The sequence below is a fragment of the Alligator mississippiensis genome, chromosome 3 (genome assembly GCF_030867095.1).
Source record: "Alligator mississippiensis isolate rAllMis1 chromosome 3, rAllMis1, whole genome shotgun sequence".
NCBI classification, from domain to species: Eukaryota; Metazoa; Chordata; order Crocodylia; family Alligatoridae; genus Alligator; species Alligator mississippiensis.
Window position 1 is genome coordinate 101,285,377 of NC_081826.1, and position 22,015 is coordinate 101,307,391.

The following is a 22,015-nucleotide window of genomic DNA, read 5'->3' on the forward strand; positions in this document are numbered from 1 at the left end:
GTAATATACTGTTCGCTGTAGTAGGAGTAAATTGCTACCCCCTGTATGCTTCCTTAGTTACCATGCTCTTTCCTCCCTTTTTGACATGTACTTTATATCACTCACGATAAATAAAATGTTGTGCTTTGAGCTGTTTTTTCCCCCTAACAGCTTTGGTCCCTCTCCACTGAAGTACTTGTCACTAAGAGTCAGGAGCACTCAGCACTTCACAGGATGAAGCCCTTAGCAAGGTTCTTAGCTCTCAACTGCGCTGCATATCTTATGCTTGCAAAAGACTGAACATGTGTAAGTCCCTGTGGGGTGGGAGGGAGGACCAATGAAAAGAAAGATGGTATAAATTTGTGATGGCATTCTTTGAAAAGTGACTTGTAAACTCATGTGACTGACTTTTAAGAATCCCTTTCATGATAAGTATCTAGACCTCATTAGCAGTAGCAGATGTTGACACTCACATGCCTGAATTAGTCTTCCTGGCACTGTAATGCCACTTTTCCTTACACATATTTGCATTTCCTACGTTGCCATGGCATTCAGCCCCTCCCACCCACAGAAATAAATCATGCTGTAAAATACTGCCTTATTTGTCCACACATCTGTTTAATGCCCTGTCATTCATATACATGACACTTGCTATCATCATTGATTAAAACTTCACAACAGGACATAGCAACCTTTGTATTTGTGCCAACCTGGCAAAACCTAATTTTAATTAAGAACTTTCTCCCAAGTAGTTCCATACTTTTTAATCTGTCACTATATTGCAATGCCCAGGGTATTCTAAGGAGATCCTTACACTTGAGAAGAATAGTTTACACTTGGTGAAGAATTAAAAAAAAAAAAATTGTGTCTTTTTCATAGAGCTAAAATACCTTCAGTTCTTTGACTGTACAGATCATCACAATGCCTTAGTATTCTACTACACTAGCTAACTGAGTCTCGTCAAGATAACATACCAGACACAAGCATTTCCATTACATTTCCTGCCCCATTACTAAGAGGGAGAACGTGTCCTTGGCCAGCTGGCCAATCCCAGCTCCTGAAAGAGATTTACAATGGCAAAGGAGCCTTAAATAAAATGGCCATCCATCCTAGGTGTAGGTGGTAATTGACATGTCTTGGGGGTGGAAGTAGAGATTCATAAACCCAAGGCCTGGCCCAGAGAGGGGAGTCTGGCCCAAGGAGCCATAGGAAGCAGAACTCCAGGGAAGAGTTCAAACTGCTCATGGAGAAAGGACTCTGGGCTGCAGGGGAGCTAGAAGAAACCCTGCACTGCAAACAACAGATAAGTGTCTCCAGCCTTTGTGGTGGTGCTACCACAGTACAAGATTGACTGTGGGAGGGAAGCATTTTGTTTTGGGAATAGACACTCATGCTTTAGTTTGTGTTTAAACTGGAGGATTGGATGTGGCTTTAGGGAAGGCTTGGAGGCCACAGGGGTGCTGGGGCAGTACTTAACACAGGGCATTTCTAAGGCCTGAAGCCCAGTGAGCTGAAGCCCAAACACTTCACGAAGAGGACTGGTGCGCATGTTGGAGGACTGAGTACATGTCAGCAAAGCCCCTGAGGGGCAAGAGCAGGGGACTGAGGAGCCCAGAGCCCACAAGGGGCCTCCTGAGACCTGGGGGCTTGGGCTCTGGATGCAGTGGGACTCATGTGGAAAAATCCATCTAAAGTGGGCCAAGTTTGGAAGGTCTCAACCCAGAGAGCCCTATGACCTAAAAACCCATGTCTTGTCTCCTAGGAGCAGTCCCTCCTATAAAATCATAACATCAAGGTGTGGCAGTCAAGATAATAGAGTGGGTGAACCCTGAGAGGCCAGGGTGGGGTAACAAGGTAGGGTACATGTGGCAGAGACCTTACCACTCCTGTGCTGAGCATGTTACAGTTTAGATCTGGACAGCTCCACTGAATTTGAGGAGCTGAATCATACAGTGGAGAGTGTCAGTGTAGAACTTGTTTTAACTCCATTTATAGTTTTAGAATCTGCTGGTGTTCCTATTAACTCATTAGAAAACTCCATTAATTTTATTGGGATCATGATTAGACACATAGGCTGGGTCCACATGACAAGGGGAGTGCCGTTGCAACAACACAAACAGCAGCAGCACAATTTTTTGCTGCTACTTTGTGCCTCAGTGCACACCCCTGCCTATGTCCTTTGAACTGGGACACATTGTTCACTGTTCACTGCTGCAGGAGGTGCTGTCTGGGGTAAAGGTGCCTCAGCAGGGACTAGCCATCCCTTGTGCTGAGGCACCATGTGCCCTGGCCAGCAGGGGAGAGGCATATGGAGCCCCTGTGCCAAGGCACACTTTGCCCCAGCCATCCATGGAGCCGCTAGTTGGGATCCAGTGTGCCTTGAGACAGGGAAGCAGCCTGGGAACAGACTCCCTCCACTATCTTGAGGAATACTGCACCCCAACCAGCTGTTCTGCAGCTGGCTGCGGCAAAATGTGCTTCAGCATGGGGGATCCATATGCCTCAGCATGAGGGCTCCATTGTAGGGCCCCTGAGCTGAGGCAAGTGGAAACAGGGGAGCAGCCAGCCCAGGGCTGCCTGCTCCCCCATCTTGAGGCACCCCATAACCCAGCCATCCAGGGAATGGCTAGCTGTGGTACAGGCTGCTTCAGCATAAGGGATCCACAGCATAGAGAGACAGGGGAGCAGGCAGCCCTGAGCTGCCTGCTCCCCTATCTATGCATTTGTCTGGGTGCTTGCCACTTTGGTGTGGTTTGCATCACTTTTTTTCCAGGTTTCCAGGAAATCCCAGCAGCAAATTTTGTCCTAGCACTGCAAATTAACAGCACCACACACTGATTAATGTCAGGCAGTTTGTGGCTCTGCAAAGAGGTTTGCAGTGTCACAAACCACACGTGCCTATATGTCTGGATCTAGCCATACTGTTTTTTAAGTTCATTGAAGATAGTGATTGTAAAAACTTAAAAGAAAAATAAAAAGGAGGTTGAGGGAGGGAGAAAAGTTTGTGCATCTCTAGCTCACTAAGCTAAACCATAATATAAAAGGCTTGTTCCTGTACTTTTACTGCAAGTTCCATTTTAGCAATGCGTTTTTCTTATTTCCCTCTATTCAGCATTTTGTCAGGGCAGGCCCTGTGGTGCCTGCCATTCAAAGGGCCTGAGTAGGCAGCAGAGGCAGCCTGCAGGTGGCTGCACTCTCCCAACAGAAAATCACAGGGGCCCAGGCCCATTGCATGGGGCCTGAGGCAGGGTCCAGGTAAGTCGACAGATGCCTGAGACCCAAAGGGGTGTAATGCCCAGAAGGGTTCAGGTAAGTTTTCAGCTGACTGATGCCCAGAGGCCACAGTGAGGGGGCAGAGTTGTAAGGGCCTGATGGCTGTGTAGGGTAGGGCCTGAAGATGGTCTGACGGGCTGCACATAAGCTGACCAGAGTAGTGACAGGTGGCAGCCATATAGAGTAGGGCCTAAGACAGTCTGAAGGGGTTTGCAGGTGCTGAATGTACTAGCCACGCTCGGCAGTGTGTGACAGTAAGGTCTGAAGGGCTGCTCAGAAGCTGACCAGTATAGCTGGAGTAGAGGCCCAGTGAGGGGCTTGAGTTAAAGGCCCAGCCATGTCCGAGGATGCCTCAGGCCTAGTTGGGCCAGTGGCAAGAGTAGCCCAGAAAGGGGCTGAGGGAGTAGTGGAAAATTCGGATGTTATCTGCGAGGCATGAGACATGGTAGAAGGGAAAGTTTGGAGCCGTGTAGTATGGCCCTTGGTATCAGGCTTTAAAATGGGCAGCCTCCTGCTTTAAAATAAACAATTTATTGGCTACATGCAGGTGTGGCAGGAGGGTGTAGCTAAGCAGATTGCCAGACAGGGAGGTGAATCGGCATGGGGACTGGCCCCAAGAGTTACCCTGTTCCAAGCACTTTCTGCTCTATTCAACACTGGTGAAGCCTCAACTGTAGTACCATGTTCAGTTTTGAGCCTTAAACTTCAAGAAGGATGAACAGTTTGTGAAGACTCAAGCACAGAGCAAAAAAATGATTAGGGAACTGGGAAAAAAGATGACTGAGGAAACTAAAAGAGGTAGGGTTATTTCGACAGAGAAGAGAAGATGGAGGGGGATGTGCCAAGAGTCTTTAAATACTTGAAGGGCAGTTACAGAGAGGGTGGAAATAGGCTTTTCTCTGTGAGGAACAGGAGTAAGAACAATGGCTTCAAGCTGAGCAGGGGAAGTTTTGGTAGAAGGTTAGCAGGGAACTTTCTGACTAGGAGGTGGTCAAGCACAGGAACGGGTTGCCTAGAGAAACTGTGGCAACTCCATCCTTGGAAATTTTCAAAAACAGGTTAGACAGATGCATGGCTTGGATTGTTTAGTTAGGGATAACCCTGTCTTGAGCAGGGGCCTGCACTTTGTGAGGTTCCTTCCCGCCCTACTTTCCTATGATCCTATTTTTTGAGAACTAATAACCCTCCTAAAAGTCTCATCCAGTGAAGTGTGGAGTCTTCATGGAATAATACACTTCCCAACACACTGTGGGCATTTATAGATGTGCTTTGGGAGGTGGGGGGGAAGGCGCCTTAATTACAAAGTCTTTAGTTATTGCTTGTATCACTGCTTGCACTGTTTCACCTTCATCTGTTTCCACTGCTAGTTCATCCCAAATACCTAGAGACACATTGCATGATATTTTAATTGTGTTTGCATGTATGGTGACTGTTTGCTTCAGATCATCAGGTTATGGACTGTTTAATGAAAAGTGTACATTCAGGTTGGAACTCCGGAATCATATTCTATGTCTGCAATTTCAAAAGTAGTTGGTGTATCCTGGGGTTTAGGTTGTAGCCGCCTTGGTCTAAGGATATAGGCAGACAAGGTTCCTTGGGTGAATTTGATATCTTTTATTAGACCAACCCAAATGGTTGGAGAATAGTTATTAAGCAAGCTTTCGGGTTCAAAAACCCTTTGTCAGGCTCAGGAAGCTGCAGCAATTGGTGTGTGCTCTTCCTGGTGTATCCTTGCATTTTCAAGTCCTTTTCTGAATATTTCAATCAGTGGTTTGTGATCTGGTTCTGCAGTGATTCTCTGATCCTACAGTAAGTCATGGAATCTTGTATATCCATGAGACAAGGGTCTCTTTTTCAATTTGTGCATATAATATTTTTGCAGCTGTCATAGCCCTAGATGCACAAGAGACTGGCAACCAGTTAGTTCCATGATAATGTAATAGTAGTGTTCCCAAACCATTTTTTGAGGCATCTGCAGAGAGTTTGTTATCTTTTAATGCGTTAAACTGTAGCACTGGGACTGATGTCAATATGTGTTCCATGTCATTAAATTCATTTTCACGCTCTGACATCAAGGCCTATTCTATGCCCTTGTGGAGAAGATGCCTTAAGTGAGTTGTGCAAGCTGTATAGATAGGAATAAACCTGCCGACACAATTCAGTGTTCTAGCAATGTTTTAATTCTTTTTTAAAAAGCTCTTTCCATGTTTAGTATAATCTGATCCTTTGAATTGTCAGGTAAGATTCCATTTGAGGTCAGTTGCCCACCCAAGTATGTTATTTCTATTCCCTGAAACTGACATTTGTACTTGTTCAGCTTACGGTTGCTAGCTCTCGCAATTTTGAGTATTTTACTCAGTATTTTTGATGTTCAGTGGCACTACTTCCCCAAATTATGTCATCCATACAGACCTTCATACCTGTTAGGCTCTTTAGCATCGGCTCATTGTGCAGTGAAATAATTCTGGAGATAAGCACATTCCAAAAGGTCGCCTTAAGAAACAATGTAATCCAAATGGGGGTTTAAAAGTGCAGATCTTGGAGCTCTCAGTATGAAAAGGGATCTCACAAAATCCTTCTGATGCAACTAAATTGCTGAAGAGTTTAGCTCCTACCATCTCTAAAAATAGTTCGCTTCTTAAGAGTGAAAGCAGTCTCTTTTGGGGTTTTTGTTCAACTGCTTTGGGTCTATACACAGCTGTGGCCTGCTTCCCTTCTTTGCTGTTACTAGTGAATGAATCCAGTTTCTTGGTTCTTCTATTCTCTCAATGATGCCATTTGCTGCCATATTTTGTAGCTATTTTTTTAGCCTTTTTCTTAAGGCATATGGGACTTTCTGTGTGGTATGTATCACTCATCCTGAAGCAGTTCTGAGTATATGCAGAACTATCAGCACCTAGAGAACTTTTAAAGGGAAATGGCTGGTGAGTTTAGGCACTTCCAAGAGTAGCCAGCTGAGGCTTTTGGGTAGAGTTACCAGTATACACTTGTCTCGAATCTGCATAAGCCTTTCCTTTTATTGGACCTACCTGTAATCCTCCCCAAATTAGTCTCGATTTAAGATTTGCTTACATGGTAAATAGATCTAGGGTCACCCCCTGTAGGGAGATGGATTTCACCCATTTTAATTAATAGGGCTTTATGTTTATCTTTTGTTCTGTATGATAAAAGTACACTTGAGGTAAAGTGAAAGACAGACCATATTATTGCTCGTTATGTACTGGCAGAACACCAAAGTAGTGTAATTAAATAGCGTATCCTGGAATCCAGCAGCAGTAAGCACCTAAGGCAAAAACTTCCAAGGGCAAGCTGTAGTTCCCAGTGAGACCAGAATCTAGAATCCAGTCTAGTATAACATGATTTAATACAAAAATGAAAGAGTGATACCCTTGCAGGGGTAGAGAAGAAAGGAGAATCAGATTAGAAATATACAAGTTAGCCTTCAATTATTTTTGTTCCTGGTAATAGCCTTCAGCACTGAGAACAGAAAACAAGCATATTTACTTCATCAAAACTCATTTTATAGGAAAGATGTAGTTAATGACACCACTGAGGATCTTTTCGTCTTAGAAGGTCCTCACAGCATTTTCAGAAGAGCAGCCTTTTTCATTTACTTTGATTTGTTATGACGCTCCTACAGTAAATGGGTAGTTAACTTTGTTAGTCTGAAGTTAAGCAGAAGGCACCTCTATGGACTAAATCAGATGTATAGCATAACATTTCATAAGCAGAGGGCTTATTTTATCACATGCTGTGAAGGGACCACAGGAAGCAGAGCTGCTAAAGAGAGAATAGCAATTAGAATATAAAGGATAGGGAAGAAGGGTGAAAAGAGGAGGGAGCACTGCAGAGAGAGGCAAGATGGGTAGGAGAGAGAAGAACAAAGCAGTTAATGCAACTAATACAGGTAATGGGATAAGGCTTGTCTTTCTTCCTTATATTGATGTCAGATTGGTGTTTATTAATTTTTACATGTAGGGATCATCTCATCTGTCCAATGTAGGCAGCAGAGGGACACTCTAAGTAGGTGATGGTTATGTGATGTTGTTAAAGGTGCAAGTAAATAAACCTCAAATGTTATAATCCATGTTATTTGTTCCAGTGATTATCTGGTTTATGTTAATGAGGGAGCACAGCTGGCATAAGGCTCCAGAGCAAGGTCTGATGCCTTGGTTAAAATAAGAGTTAGGTAGTCTGTTGCTGGAGAGATGCTGTTTTAGGTTTGGGGGTTGCCCGTTAACCAGGACAAGTTTGTCCTCTATGGCAACTTTAAGATGGTTATCATCTTCCAGGAGGGTTTGGAGGCTATTAATGATGTGTCCTAAATACTCAGCCAAAGGGATTCTGTTGTCCTTGTCTCAGGGTTGGTAATTCATAGATTCAGAGATGTTAGGGTCGGAAGGGACCTCAATAGATCGTAGCTGAGAGCAGCATCTGGTCTGGTGCTGTTGATTTGAGTGTCTACAGTCTTAGGATTGTATTATAATCATAGTGCTCTGGATCCTTAATGAGGGCATGCTGGTTAATGGAATCAGAACAGATCAAGTTGTAACATAGAGTTTGACTGTAGACAGTGGATCTAGTGGTGAGATCCCTACAGGTATAACCATGTCAGCCGGATGAGAGCTTTGGTTCATTTGGATGATAGATTGGTTCATTTCTGATACAATGTGGTTGTAATGGTTGCAAACATTCACAGGGGTGTCCAAAAAATGAGTTTGCTGGGAGGTGTGTTCCAGAGTCAGTTTGATGGAAGAGTAGAAGGTAAAGTTCTGGTTGAATTTCTCTAGAGATTTCTTCCCATTAATTCATATGAAGGTGTACATTAGGTATACCGGGGGATGTGAGGTAAGCTGTGGAGGAAGTCAATGTCTGCCATAAATACATCGGCATATTGGGAGGGCATATGCGTACCTGTGGCAGCGCCATTCATTTGTAGGTATAGGGAATGTCCAAATTTGAAACTGTGAAGACAAAACTGGAGGGTAGTTCTGCACCACTGTAAAGCTATTCCCCCTCCTCTAAGGAAGAAACTTGTGATTCTAAACTAGAGAGCTGAGCATGGAGTTTCAATGCCTGTCTCATATTTTTCTTGATTTACTTTCTGTGCAGTATTATTTTTATAATGTGTCAACATGCTGCCTCCTCACCCCACACCCTAAACACAGCATAATATTATAAATTGTGCCAGATACTCTTGCCCACATACAATGTATCATTCCAAAAAGCAAAAAGAGGAATTAATTATCCAACATTTTTATTATCATGCATCACTTCCCACATACCTCCAAATGTCTCATGGCAATGTCTTCACTTTCCTAAAGACGCCAATGAACAGCCAGATTCAGGATCAAAATGATTTGTGCTATTTAATGCATTGATAGTATGATGATAGTAAGCATCCATTAGTTTCTTAGAGCTAACTAGACTGTTTCAGCACACTGAAACCATCTCAAAGCAGTTTGGCCTAGTTAGATACAGCACTTTTAAAAGGTACTATTTGTGTAGGTTAATCTCTTCTGAAAGGGATATGAAGATTGCTTAAGGAACACTTGAGGTACTACAGTGTTAGATATAGGAATCATGTTCCTTGCCTTGCCTTGTTTGGTTTTATATTCTTTGTTTCAAAATGACGGGCTGCCAAGCTTCAAGGGGGTGTGGCAGGGGACGTGGTTGGTTGGTTTGCTTATGTTTAGTTTTGGCTAGAGAAGGGCCTAAAAATAAAGTCGAATCCAGAGATTAAAAGAGTGTTTCCTTTAGCTGTGTCTGAACCTTTTCTTCTGATCGTGCTACTTGCATCAGAAGGAAAAAGAAGGGAATTCTAATATGGGATGGAGAAGAAAGGGAGGAAAATATTAAATAAAGAAAGCAACCCAACACTAAGACTATTGCTCCTATTTCTCACAATCTCATTTCTTTCCAGTGCTCATCACTTCTCAGTCCTAATACCATGTTCAGTACAATTCTATTGATTTACTGTTGGATGCAAGTCCATGGTCTAGAAAGATTTTTAGTGGTAGGATTCCAAAAGTAAAATTTTGTACATAAAGGAAAATAGCTCCAAAATGTAACATGACACTTATCATCTTAATTAGAATTCATTGGGCAACTGTTTGATTGTTATTGAATGTCCTTCTCCACCAATCTGAGTGCCTAATTTAGCATTGCAACTAGTTACCTAAAGTTAAAAATCAAAAAATATTCTGAGAAAGCTTGGTTTAAAGGCATTAGCAGAAGTGATGCATATTCATTAAGGTTTACAAGGTATTAATGTACAAGTTCAGACCAAAGTTGATATCAACCAGCAAGGTTCTGATAGACATTAATCCTGCATCTGACCTAGATGCTGTATTTTAAAAATGAAAAGTCTACAACTCAAGACTAAGGAATGGCCATGATTCCATGATATCAGAGAAGTTACTTAGTGCCCCATATCTAATAGATACTACTCTCCATTTCCATTGACAGCTTGGTTTACTATCAAAGGGTTTGCATTAGAACTATGTGGAACAAATAACAATGATCACAGAGCTTTCTTCTGTAAGAGGGAAAAAGACAGTTGGAAGGCAATCTCCACTACATAATCCTGAGAAAGTGTTTTTAAAGGTGCAGGGAAGAACAGGCACAATGGACTTGAAAACTGTTGCACCTTAATCTATGGAGTAACCTCCACTGAACCATTTTGTATGCTGTTTTCATTGGTTTGGGTCATAATTATGGCCCAGGATCCGTAGTTTATTTTTTTCAGGAGAATATAGTACCCAATGGCCTCTATGATGACCAGATTTGTAATCTGGGGAAGTTCACCTTGTCTACTCTGATCCAGTTCTGAACTTCTCCTTATTCAGACCCCTGTGGCAAAGGTGCAAACTAGCCCTTAAGTACTAGGTGGTTATATTTACATCTGAGATGATGACCAGATTATCAATTGTTGGGGTTTTTTTTGGTTTTGTCAAAGTAATGCAAGGCTGATTTTATTTATGCAGAAAGGTTTCTAATAGTTTGTTTTGATATTATACAATACATAGACTTTTTCCTGTTAGTCAGAGAGTTCTAAGTCTAGTCTACGCTGCCAAAATCTTTGCAACCCACTATTAAAAATTACACTGAATGAGCAATTTTTGCTCAGTTCCAAGAAGATAATCACCAGCATCTTTTTGGAATGTGGCTAAGATATTTGTAATTAAAGGAATATCTGGTTTCCTGTAATAAATATTAATTAAGATGAACTGTCTGGGTTTATGTTCTCTTTTTTTTTTTTTTCTTTCTTTCAGGCAGTGATGTACTGAAAATAAATCCATATGCCTTGAGTCAAGGAGAAAAATAATTTAAGTGTATTCCCAAAGTAAAAAAATCCTAACTGAGTACTGTTTAGTAATGGCCCAGTTAACTGTGTTGTGTCTCAAAATTGTCTCCATGATGTAATTTTGTTCCTGTTCAAAAAACACAGAAAAGTTAAGACCAGAATCTATGTGTATCAGAAAGCAGGCTGCAAGTCTAAATTAATTTAGTATTTTATATTTCCCCATAACATTTAAACACTATTAGGACTGACAAATATTGACCTATGCTTATAACGCCTTACTATGACTAGAATGTGGAATTCCTTCTCCACTGCCTGATTTTTTTTTTTTTCTTCCCAGAACTACTCATGGGCTATTCAGTGGGATTAAAGTGGTAGAATCTGGACCTAAACAGGTAACAACAAGAGATGACTGTATTTTCATAAGTTACAAATGGGGGTCCATTTCTCAAATATGTGCATACAGGTCCCTGCCTAACTTGTGTATAATATATGCAAATGAGATATTTGCATATATCTTCCGGTATATGCAAATTGGGTGTTAATGAGTACTTGTTTAAACTAAGCTCCTAACTGTCCATTTGGATATATGCACATAAAGATGGACAGATTTATGGATAAATAGATAGATCACTATCGCATGCATTGTTGTCAACTTGAACATTCACTCATAGTAATTAAACATGTACATTTTAAAAAACAAACAAACAAGCATACCTTTGGATTAATAATTAGCCACAAACAGAGCAAAGGTTTTTAAAGTGCACATATTGGACAGTTTATACATTCCTGAAGATTCCTATCATACCCATAGCAGCTTGCAATGGGCGAAGAAGGAGGATAAAGATCATAGCTGTTTCAAAGGTCTAAATTAGTAGCTCAGGAAACACAATCTAAAAATTTAGATGTGAAGGTATTTGTATTAAATGCTAACCCTTCATTACATAAACATAAGCTTTCAAGAATGGGAAACATCTGAGCTCTTTTCAAAATGCTGTGCCTCTTAAATGAAAGCTATAGAGCTTTTGCTTCAAACATATGATTTATAGAAGGCAAAAGCTACCGTTTAATATAAATGAACCAAAATGAAATAAGTAAAAAAACCCCCAAAAAACAAAAACAAACAAACAAAAAAACCTCCACCAAAAAGATGTACAAAATAACATAGTTGACTTAAGAAAATTGCATTCTGAATTATGAGTAGCATACTTACACCATACCTGTAACCTCCTTCCATTTCCCCATTACTAAGGTACTTGGGTAGCACGGATTGGATGTCCTTTTAAGTATGAGAAGCTGCTGTCCTTTGAGGCTATATAAGAGCCAAGAAAGACTTGCTTTTTGTCACCAGACTGGAGTTTCCAGCCTAAGGTGTTCTGCTGGATAACTATGAACAATGCTACAAAAACTTCTACAGTGGAAGTGTAGAAGGCTGAAGACTGAAGTACAGTATTTTCTCAGTTCCAAGATGAGTTCCCCCGCTTCTTCATTCAGCATCTTAAAATTGAGTATCGGAGAGAACAGAACAGTGCAACCTGGTTTCTGATTGGGAGCACAGTTCGACTCCCTGTTGGGAGCTCTGCGTTAGGCCTTTCTTGCCCATAGGATCTTCCATGGCTCCCTTTTCCTCACTCCCCAGCCATGTTCTGCTGCTATGTATCCAATCTGTTGCCTACCTAGTGGGTGCTTGCCTTACAGGTAGGATAGTCTGCATGTCCCTGGGCAAGACAGGGAGGGGGTACCATAGCTAGGATGAAGTTGCATTGTTGGGGGTCCATGTCAGGGCAGGGCAACAGGGCCATGAAGATAAGACTGGAGCTGGGCTGGGGTGGGGGAAACATGGTGTGGGGTGTGGTTGGGAACATCATGGTGTAAGAGTGAATAGAGAACCCCTGGGGTGGGGCCAGCATGGACAGGGAGCAGGAGCACCTGGAAGGGAGAACCTACCCACAGCTACAGTCCATGGCTCAGCCCAGCATCCCATGCTATCACTCTCAGAAGCCCAGCATGCTCAACTGTCCCCCTTTCTTGGGCTCAAGCCCCTTCTTTTAAGAACCAGCGAGCAGTCTGGTTAGCAGACTAATATGCTGTACTGTGCTGTCAGGGAATGCCTCAGCCTTTACTTTAATTAATAAGGAATGGGAATGACTGGGCACTGGACTGTATTGCCCTTCTTCATAGAACTGAGTCATGTCTTGCTTTCTAGGGAATTTTTCCTCTGCATGTGTTGGCTACAAAGGACCAATTCACAGGATCATCATAAAATTCTAGTTTATTGGACAGATGCAAAAGTCAGACCATAAACCTTTGTGCTGATCCCCTCAAACTAACACACATTCTCTCTCTCTCTCTCTCTCAAAGTAGCTAGCTCTGAACACTAAGCACTGGTGTCAAGATATACCTATCTCCAAGTGCTGGAGTCCACCGTTGATGGCCAGTTGAGGCTTCTTTCAGTGCAATGTTGCTGCAGAAGTGGGTTGCTGGCTGGTCCTTCTGGCTGAACAGGCAGGGTGCTTGTCAGGTCAAAGAGGGTGCCATTGGGGGTCATTCTTCACTGCCCTTTATCCGTCTCTGGCAGATTTTGGTGACTCTCCAGTTCTCGGGCTTACCCAATCCAGGGGTTGTTGAGCTCGAGGGATGTCCCTCATGGTAGCTGCTGAATGGCAGCTGTCAGCCCAAGGGGTCACGTCCGCACGTACATGCAGTCTTAGGAGTCGGTTGATGAATTTTGATTGATGCATTGCCATGATGGATAGAGCTCTGGAAGTGGTTGATCAGGGGGTATTTTATCCCCAAGGTTCTGTTTCCAGCATTGATTAGTTCAAACAGGGGCTTCCATACCTTTAACAAAGAAGTTTCTGGGAATTCCTGGCTCTTTATTGATTCTTTCTTCTCCTTGGTCTCTGATTTTATAGGTGTTAATTGCTGCTCATTAACATACTTATCCAAGCTAGCTACTGTGTTATACAATTGACCATGATTCGTTCAGAGACCTGCTCCATATAGAGATTCCTGCTCTTGCTAACATTGTTGCATGGTACAACTTACTGTTAAACTTAAAGTACATTTGTAAAAGCATCTACAAGCTCTATTTTCACTACAAATACACCTTATATAAAAATAATAATGAGATGATAAAAGAAAAAGAGAGGAAGGAAGAAAAGGTAGAAAAGAGAAAGCAACCCCAAAAGGGGGCAAATACTAAAAGAGGTGCTTTTGCCATATGGAGGAGCTTCACGCTTGAGAGGGGGGCAGACAAAAGGTTTTCTTCCTACACAGGGAGGTAGCCCGCATAGCTTGTAAACCATCCAGCATTTGTGAGGTGAATTAGACTAGTCAGATGCTGAAACTCACACATGTGTATACAGTTTTGGAATAACAGTAAAAATGTTGATTTGTTTCCCCTCTGTCTCTTGCATGTTTCTGCAAAGCCTGGATAAAATATAAAGCCCTGGTTCCTACGGAGTCTACTATAATATCTAATAATTTTCCATGTGTGGAATCTAATTATCAGTGGGGAGGGGGATATTTAACTATCCCTGGTCTTAAATTTAAGGTTGTCTTTGTTTGGGATAAATACAGTATGACAAAGAAAACACTGGGAAGTGGCAGTGGGAGGAGATTTCTTTGTGGTAAGGGGTATGAAGCAAATGGTTCCTAGTGGGAAGAAAAGAAACAGTAGAAAGGTGTTCTAGTTGAAACGTCCATTGAGGTTTTCTATGTGTCTGATTTGTAAAACATGTATTATAATTATTTTTTCTGTATTTGAGTATCTTGTTTTCTCTCCCCTGCTTGAGCAAGCTGAGGAGAAATATGCTGTCTTCACATCAGCAAAAAAAAAAAAAAAAAAAAAAAAAAAAAGCCCATTGCAATATTTTCATACCCAAGGCAAATAGGCCATTTGTTTTAGGTCTTTTGTTTAGAACACACCCTGCTGTGTGATGAATCCAGAAAGTCACATAAGCAGGGGGATCAGACCCCTAGCTTGATTGCCTAGGCTGGAGAGTGTTCTTTTAAATTAATTGGCTAGATAAGGCAGTGTTCTTTTAAACTAATTGGTAAGAGAGGGGCAAGCCATGATTGGGAAAGCTAGGATGATGCCATACCAGATACACAGGAAGGGTAGCTGGGGGGGCTAGGGAAGACCCCCAGAAAGGGCTTCAGAGGAGCCCGTGGGAAGGGTCACTTTCAGGAAAAGGGGGTCTGTGTTTGGGATTCCTCTCCACCTTATCTTCCCACCCCCCACACGCACACTTTTCCCTGGGTTTTGTGTGGTATAATACTGTGGGGCCATTAATCCCTGGAGCAAACCACAAAGAATTGAGCTAGGTAAAATTTTAGATTGGGGTGGTGCTGGTCTTTTTTGTTGCTGTTGCCATTTCTTTTTTTTCTGAACATAGCTGGGTAGCTGAACCCCTCTGCAGTCCAGGCCCCAGCACAAGATAGGCCTGTCCGTTCTTTCAGTTCTTTTTTAGTTTTTCTGCTCCAGCAAAACTGGTATTGGGACTAAGAATATTGGGGGGGGGGGAGTGGCATGCTGACTAGAGCTGCAGTTACCTCCTCAAATCCACTCCATAGATGTGGAAATTGGTGTCCTACAGCTTCCCAGACATCAATGTGGGGCCCCTTGGACCACAGAAGGACCTATGCTTACCAGCAGCTCCCCAAGATGCAGCAAACCCCGAGGAGCAGCTCATAGAACTGTATGGTGTGAACCCCCTGCCCAGCCTGTTGCTGAATAGCAGGTATAGGGGTGCAAGCCCCCAGAACTAACCATTTGGGTGTGCCCCCACATCTCGTATTATCTGGGCATGGGTAGAGTCTTCCCCAAAGAGGTGAAAACTAGACACTATACCTTGTAGTTAAGAATGTTTGACTGGCATTTGGTGCTTCCTTTGTTCTCTTTGCTCTTTGTTTTCAGTAATAAATCTGACCTCTTATATTTACACTGCTTGCAAGGAGGGGGTTTTATTTATGTGGGACACTCCAACCAAATTCAGTGATTCCAGATTTCTGGATTGGGGTTCAAGCCACAATGAAACTTATTGGATACTCTGAAATTTGAACCTGGCCTTTGTTGCTGCTGACCAGTGCCTGGCAGAAGTGTTACAAAACCATTGATGGGAAAAGGCCTTCCAGGAAACCTGTGTTTATTTCATCAGGGAAATGACCCTATGAGTCAGAGATTTGCTGGGTGTGGACAAAGGCTGATGTCCCAAGGGCTTCTAAAGATAATGGAAAACCTTACTGGGCACAAGAGTTTTGGGGAGACCTGTAAGCCTCTTCCCCCTTCCCCCAAAATAACAGTGAAATAATACCTAGGAACTTTTAAGTACCAAATTCTTTCAAGCTACTTTAAACTACACTGCTGTACAGTACTGATTAGGGATGCAAAAACGAAGTGAAATGGAGAGGGGCAATTAGGAGGTCGTAGAAAGTATGTAATGTGGGTATTTCTGGTTGCAGATAGAGGTAAAATGGGTCACCTGCACCTTACCATAATAATACATTAAAATACAGCTACCACGGTCATTCTTGTGAATTTAATATATATGAGAAAGTTGTCCATCATGACCACATCCAAACATGCAGAGGTGTGTGTTTGCAGTGGCAAAAATTGCCACAGTGCACACTCCTGCACATGCATTTCATTGTGGGTCAATTTGTCCCACAGTGGGCAAACTGCCCTTGCCCATCTCTTCCCAGCTCTTCAGCCAGGGAGAGCTGGAAGTTGAGGCCAGCACTGGTGCTGGACCCAGCAGTCTTGCCTGGTGGCCTGGAGCAGCAGGGGCACAGGTCAGGCAGCATGGAAGCCTGACCAGCAGCCAGAGCATTGCTCTGGATGGCCCAGCCTCTGTGTTTGCTGGTGCACGCTTGTTGCATTGTGCATTGAGCTGCTTCTGTTGCCGGAAATCCTAGTAGCAAATTTTGGCCTGCTCTACAAATTTGCAGGGCAGAGCATATTTTAACATTCACTATGTTTGGTTTGTGACACCACAAAGAGGTCTGAGGTGCCACAAACCACACGCCTCTGCATGTTTGGACGTGGCCCATATGACTAACTCAAGATTTCCTCAAAACAGTGTGGCTTCTGTTAGACATTACTGTTTTCAAACAGATGGAGTTGCATCTGGAGGTATATATTAGCAGATGACATAAAACCAAGTGGTGTGGATGCATAATACATTTTTTGTTTCCCAGAACAAGTTGCATTTTGAATCAACTATTGAGCAGAAAAAGATTTATGTGGGTTCTGGGAGTGGGGCTTAGGGGGCTAGGGGTGCAGGTGGCTTTTTTCTCTATCTTCCTGGTTATGGGTCATAGGCTGAGGAGGGAGAGACAGATCAAGGTAGCCAACCAAAGACTGCGGCACTGGTGTCATTGTGAAGGCTTTGGCTTCCACGATCACAGTCACCCGTTGGTGAGAGAGGCAGTGGTCTGCTGGGAAGAGACAACCTCCACCTCACTTCACTGGGGAGGAAGCTCTTCTCAGCCAGAATAGCTGACCTGCTCAATTGGGCTTTAAATTAAGCCCACCGGGGAATTGGGGGGGGGGGGGGGGACAACCACCAAAGCAAGCCTGCTAGGCAATACCTACAAAACCAGCAGGTTAGGGCACCAAAGGGATTCTGCTCCTACCCCAGCCCTGGAAAGGTGTCCTCCTGGGAATGTGAGGAAGCCTAGGGCTTCCAATGGGACGCTTATATCTTTGTATACCAATGCCAGGAGCTTGGGGAACAAACAGGAGGAACTGGTCCTCCTACTAAACAAGAGACTACAATCTCATAGGGATAACAGAGACCTGGTGGGACTTCACCTATGACTGGGCCACAGGTATAGATGGCTATACCTTGTATAGGGGAGATCATGCAGATAAAAGGGGTGGGGATAGCTACACATCCCTGCAAGCTGACATTGGCACCCAGGAAGGGTGACTAGAGACCCTCTGGATTAAAATATGTGGTGAATATGGCACAGGGGACACAATGCCAGAAGTCTACTATAGACCCCCTAACCAGGAACAAGAACTTGACCAGAAATTTGCTAGGGAACTAGCTGAGGCTACACGTTCTCAGTGCATGGTTGTCACAGGAAACTTCAACTACCCAGACATCTTGTGGGAAGAGCACTCTGCCAAACCTGAACCAAGAAGTCTACAGACCCACAAAAGGTAAAACGCTGCTGGACCTGGTACTGGCTAAAGGGGCTGATCTAGTCAACAACCTAAAGATCAAAGGAAAGCTGGGAGACAGTGACCATGAGCTGATCACTTTTACTATTCATCGCAAAGCTGGGAAGTCAGTCAGCAATGCAGAAGTCCTCAAATTTAGGAAAGCTGACTTTGATAAGCTCAGGAAGCTTGTTGTCGAGGCACTAAGGGACCAAGACTCAGCAGGGACAGGAATCCAAGAGAAGTGGTCATTCTTTAAGGGAGCAGTACTGGAAGAACAAGCGATGTCCCTCCCATCTTGGAGGAAAGGTAGCAAAAGGGCACAGCGACCCCCTTGATTCAGCAAGGAACTCGTGGACCTCTTACACCAAAAAAGAGAGGCTTATAAAGGATGGAAGATAGGACTCACCACAAAGGAGGATTATTCTGCACTGGTCCGTACCTGTAGGGAGCGAACCAGGAAAGCCAAGGCTGCAACTGAACTCCACCTGTCTCCACATATCAAGGACAATAAAAAGTACTTTTTTAGATATGTGGGGATTCAGAAGAAAAGCAAGGGTAACATTGGACCCCTGCTAAACCAAATGAGACAACTGACAACCGACACCCAAGAAAGAGCTAACCTGCTTAATGGGTACTTTACAACAGTGACCCCAAAGGGTCTGCCCTGCCTAGCAAGATGTGGGATGGCCAGGGTGAGGGTGAGTTTCTATCCAGCATCAGTGTAGACCTTGTGAAGGTATCCAGCCTCTCAAGGTGTTCCTTTAAATCAGCAGGTCCTGACGGATTGCATCCCAGAGTACTTAAGGAGCTGGCAGGAGTCATAGCCCAGTCACTGTTTTAAGATTTTTTATAAAACTCCTGGTGCTCAGGTGAAGTACCTGAAGATTGGAAGAAGGCCAATGTGTTGCCCATCTTCAAGAAAGGGAGGAAAGTAGATCCAGGGAACTACAGGCCAATTAGCTTGACCTCAATCCCTGGTCAGATTCTAGAAAAAATCATCAAAGAGTCCATTCTTGACAAGCTGGCTGATGGCAACATCCTGAGGAACAGCCAGCATGGGTTAGTTACGAGTAGGTCTTGCCTGACCAATCTCATCTCCTTCTATGACCAGGTGACATATCACCTGGACAGGGGAGAAGAGATTGACATCATATATCTGGACTTTAGAAAAGCCTTTGATCTGGTGTCCCACAGTCTCTTCCTGGAAAAATTGGCCAAATGTAGTCTCGGCTACATCACAGTCTGGCTGGAGAATTGGCTCTGAGGTCAGACTCAGAGAGTGGTGGCCAAAAGAAGCAAATCATCATGGTACTCTGTGATCGGTGGTGTCCCCCAAGGCTCCGTCCTTGAAGTTGTTCTCGTTAATGTCTTTATCAATGATGTGGATACAGGTGTCAGGAGCAGACTGGCCAGGTTTGCCGATGACACCAAACTTTGGGGTAGAGCGTCCACACTGGAAGATAGTCTGGATCACCAGCCTGACTTGGATAGGCTGAAAAAGTGGGCAGATACAAACTCGATGACTTTCAATACTTGCTTGGGGAAAAGCATCCACACCAGAAGACAGGCGGGTGATCCAGGCTGACCTGGACAGGCTCAGCAAGTGGGCAGATGAGAATCTGATGGTGTTCAATGCCGATAAATACAAGGTTCTCCACCTTGGGAAGAAAAACCCGCGGCATCCTTATAGGCTCGGCAGTGCTATGTTGGCCAACACTATGCAAGAAAGAGACTTGGGGGTCATCATTGACCACAAGATGAACATGAGCCTGCAGTGCGATGCTGCGGCTAGTAAAGCGACCAAAACGCTGGCTTGCATCCATAGATGCTTCTCAAGCAAATCCCGGGATGTCATTCTCCCCTTGTACTCAGCCTTAGTGAGGCCGCAGCTAGAGTACTGCATCCAGTTTTGGGCTCCACAATTCAAAAAGGATGTGGAGAAGTTTGAGAGAGTCCAGAGAAGAGCCACACGCATGATCAGAGGTCAGGGAAGCAGACCCTACGATGACAGGCTGAGAGCCCTGGGGCTCTTTAGCCTGGAAAAGCGCAGGCTCAGGTGTGATCTGATGGCCACCTATAAGTTTATCAGGGGTGACCACCAATATCTGGGGGAACGTTTGTTCACCAGAGTGCCCCAAGGGATGATGACTAGGTCGAATGGTCATAAACTACTGCAAGACCGTTTCAGGCTGGACATAAGGAAGAATTTCTTTACTGTCCGAGCCCCCAAGTTCTGGAACAGCCTGCCACCGGAGGTGGTTCAAGCGCCCACATTGAACACCTTTAAGAGCAAACTGGATGCTTATCTTGCTGGGATCCTATGAACTCGGCTGACTTCCTGCCCTTTGGGCAGGGGGCTGGACTCGATGATCTTCCGAGGTCCCTTCCAGCCCTAATGTCTATGAAATCTATGAATACTGACAAATGTAAGGTACTCTACCTTGGGAGGTGGGGCGGGGAACCCCCTCAGCATGCTTGTAAGTTCGGCAGTGCTACGCTTGTTAACACCGAGGCTGAAAGAGACTTGGGGGTTATGATTGACCATAAGATGAACATGAGCTACCAATGCGATGTCGCAGCTGGTAAAGCAAACCAAATTCTGGCTTGCATCCATAGATGCTTCTCAAGTAAATCTCAGGATGTCATCCTCCTGCTGTACTTGGCCTTGGTGAGGCTGCAGCTGGAATACTGCATCCAATTCTGGGCTCCACAATTCAGGAAGGATGTGGAAAAGCTTGAGAGAGTCCCGAATAGAGCCACATGCATGATGAGAGGGCAGGCGAATAGGCCTTATGAAAAGAGGCTGAGAGCCATGGGACTCTTCAGCCTGGAAAAGCTCAGGCTCAGGTGTGACCTGGTGGCCACCTATAAGTACATCAGGGGTGTGCATCATGATGTGGGGGAACATCTGTTCACCAGACTGCCCCAAGGGATGACCAGGACCAACGGTCACAAACTCCTCCAAGACCGTTTCAGGCTGGATATAATGAAAAACTTCTTTACTGTCCAAGCCCCCAAGCCTGGAATAGGCTCCCTCCAGAGGTGGTGCAAGCACCTACTCTGGACTCCTTTTAAGAAGCATTTGGACACTTATCTTGCTGGGATCCTTTGACCCCAGCTAACTTCCTGCTCTTGGGGCAGGGGGCTGGATTCGATCTCCTGAGGTCCCTTCCAGCCCTAATGTCTCTGAAATCTATGACATCTACATAAAATGTTACACTTATTTTATCTTATCTAATTGGTGCAGCTAATCTTCCAGGAAAAAGTTAAGCTGTTATTTATATTTCCAGCTGCTGAAAACTTGACATCTCTTTTGAGATTTATTTATTTTTTAGCATGATGGCAATTATTATAAAATGTTTAGCTGGAATAAGAGAACCTAGGATAGGGACCCATGAGCTCAAAATGAACTCAAGTTTCACTGCAGCATTTGTAAAAGCTCATTATTTTTGTTGTGGTCAGTAAGTTCCATTTGATTGAGGATTCCTTTTTTTTTTTTTTATTCAGAACAAATATGATTCAGTTCCCATCAGCACTTAAAATTTCTCTTGGTCCCTCATTTTGTGAAGATATAAAGCTATTGAATTGGCTCAATCAAACATGCCTACCAACTGTTCAGTCTAAGAGTGATGTTACAGGTTACCTTTTATACCATTCCAAAGGCACTTAAAATGGGAGTGCCCATACATTTAAAGGGTGTTATATTGTACTAAGTACCCTTTAAGCATCTTAACCCTTGCCTGAAGTGGTATAATATTATCTTTTGAGCTTTTCTACCTAGCTTCAGCTAGGCTATTGTTAGAATTCTCCACAGAGATAAAGCAACCAATTTGCAGCCATCTAGCATACTGGGATACATGGCTTCCAGCAATTTTATTGCTCCATGGACAAACTTTCCACCTTCCAAGATCTACTACGCACAGAGTGGTATTTGTCCTAAGCCAACCTCCACACCACCCCTCAGTGGGTATGACCCAAGTCTATATGGTAGGCATGCTGCTGGACCACAGAAGACCAGATATAGGCCCCTGGGTCAGGGACCAGGCATGTGGCCTTGTCCTCAGAGTACTAAGCTTTTGCCCCATATCTGGATAACTGATCCCTAGCCAAGATAATATGGGGTGGGGGGTGACTTCCTTCTGTAGACTCCCATGTTCCTGGAAGGGAGTGGGAAAAGGGCTGCCTAGCATTGAGCAAGGGTGAACATGGAACTGGAGGATGCATATTTCCCTGGAGTTCATATTGCTGCTGTGGTTAAACCTCCAGTGGTGCTGCATAAGGTAGGA

At 43.8% G+C, this 22,015-nt stretch overlaps 1 long non-coding RNA gene across 1 annotated transcript in view; it reads left to right on the forward strand.

Moving 5' to 3' along the window:
- Positions 1 to 22,015, forward strand: part of LOC109283826 (uncharacterized) — a 79,834-nt gene that overhangs the window by 20,097 nt on the left and 37,722 nt on the right. Inside the window, exon 2 of the long non-coding RNA XR_009460780.1 lies at positions 10,896 to 10,950. This is a non-coding gene — a long non-coding RNA (uncharacterized LOC109283826). The remainder of the gene's footprint in view (positions 1 to 10,895; positions 10,951 to 22,015) is intronic.